General features: G+C 42.1%; 1 long non-coding RNA gene across 1 annotated transcript in view; it reads left to right on the forward strand.

Annotated features, from left to right (window-relative positions):
- The first annotated feature begins 374 nt into the window (after positions 1–374).
- The window catches only part of LOC106877267 (uncharacterized), an 88,602-nt gene continuing 87,209 nt past the window's right edge, over positions 375–1,767 (forward strand). Inside the window, exon 1 of the long non-coding RNA XR_001410364.2 lies at positions 375–474. This is a non-coding gene — a long non-coding RNA (uncharacterized LOC106877267). The remainder of the gene's footprint in view (positions 475–1,767) is intronic.

Raw genomic sequence — 1,767 nt, forward strand, 5'->3', positions numbered from 1 at the left:
ATCGCAACCTCATGCAGCAAGTGAAGCGCAAAATAAGCCTCTACTGCTACACTCCTTCCCCTTATTCCCACCCAAACTTCCAACCCCCACCCACACCTTCACTCACCTTTACTTCCCACTCCCACCTTCACTCACCTTTGCTTCCCACCCCCAACTTCACTCACCTTTCCTTCCCACCTCCATTTCACAACTACCATTTTTTTAATTATAGTTTAAAAAAAAAAAGAATTCTTACATGTTTCAGTCATTGGACTGCGGCCATGCTAGGGCAACCCCCTGATGGATTTAGTTGTCGAGCAAATCCATCGCAGTATTTATGTTTTTGTTGAACTCTGGTGCTTATTTGATTGGTACTTTTGTTTTTTCGTAGAACTGCTTAGCTGCGGGGACGTTAACAAACCATCACCAGTTGACACACGAAGTTGGTGGGAGATGATAAGCACAGCATAAACACAAAAACAGACACACTGACACGTGAGCATGTCTATCTATCTATCTATCTATCTATCTATCTATCTTGTTACTCATAGTTTCATGTTCCCGTTCGTCGGACACTTTTGTTTCGAATCAAAACTGTTCGATAAATTGGAACGTGAAACTCTGAGCAACAAATTTTGTGATATTTTTGCTGCTTTTTAATAAAGTATATATATATATATATATGACGGGCTTCTTTCAGTTTCCTTCTACCAAATCTATTCGCAAGGCTTTGGTCGGCCGAGGCTATCTGAACCCAGAGCCATGTGGTTGGGAAAGAAGCTTCTTACCACACAGCCACTCCTGCGCCTATATATTTTGTGCGTGTGTTTGTTGTTGTTCTTCGTCGTTAGAAGACTAGGGTTCCTTTATGCCATCAACTAAATTACAATGTACTGTAATTGGCTGAATATTCCGCTGATACGTGAACCTGCGATTCTCAGGTTGAATCAATAAGACACAGAATATAGCAAGGGTATTCCTCATGAATTACAGATATAATCTAGGTGACAGGCTTCTGTACAGTTATCCTTAACACAGTTTTACTTGCAATCTGGTAGCCGACCCGTCCCTACAGAGAAAAAAAATGCATTTGCCAAACGTATGACCTCGGGGCTTGTGAAAGGAACTTTCTGACCATTCGGCCAAACTCCATCCCCACCCCCACTTATCCATATACACATCCATATATGCAAAATACAAATATACATACATGTATATAGTTTGCTTTCCAACCACATGGGTCCTCTGTGTGTGTGTGTGTGTGTGTGTGTTTGTCCCCTCAACGTCGTTTGACAACCGATGCTGATGTGTTTACGTCCCCGATAGAATAAGTACTAGGTTTACATAGATTAAGTCCTGGGGTCGATTTGCTCGACTAAAGGCGGTGCTCTAGCATGGTCACAGTCAAATGACTGAATCAAGTAAAAGAGTAAAAGAGTATACATGATGATGATGGCCGTCCACTCGTGGCCGAGGAAGACCATTGCCGACCTTTAGGAACATTGTGCGCTCTAGGACTAACTTATATTTTGCATTTTCGGCTCCATTGGTGGCTAATGAGCCCTGCTCTTGACAAGCATACACGACTGCAAACATTGCAGACCAAGCTTTCCCCATTCACTATACGAGCCGTGCACTTTCGCGCAGCTCGCTTAAGTTCTTCATGCTCCAGCATGGGCACAGTCAAATGACTGAAACAAGTAAAAGAGTAAAAGAGTAAAAGAGTATACATACATAGATACATGCGTATGTATGTATGTATGTATGTATGTATGTATGTATGAGCAT

Source organism: Octopus bimaculoides, chromosome 24 (assembly GCF_001194135.2).
Source record: "Octopus bimaculoides isolate UCB-OBI-ISO-001 chromosome 24, ASM119413v2, whole genome shotgun sequence".
Classification (NCBI taxonomy): domain Eukaryota; kingdom Metazoa; phylum Mollusca; class Cephalopoda; order Octopoda; family Octopodidae; genus Octopus; species Octopus bimaculoides.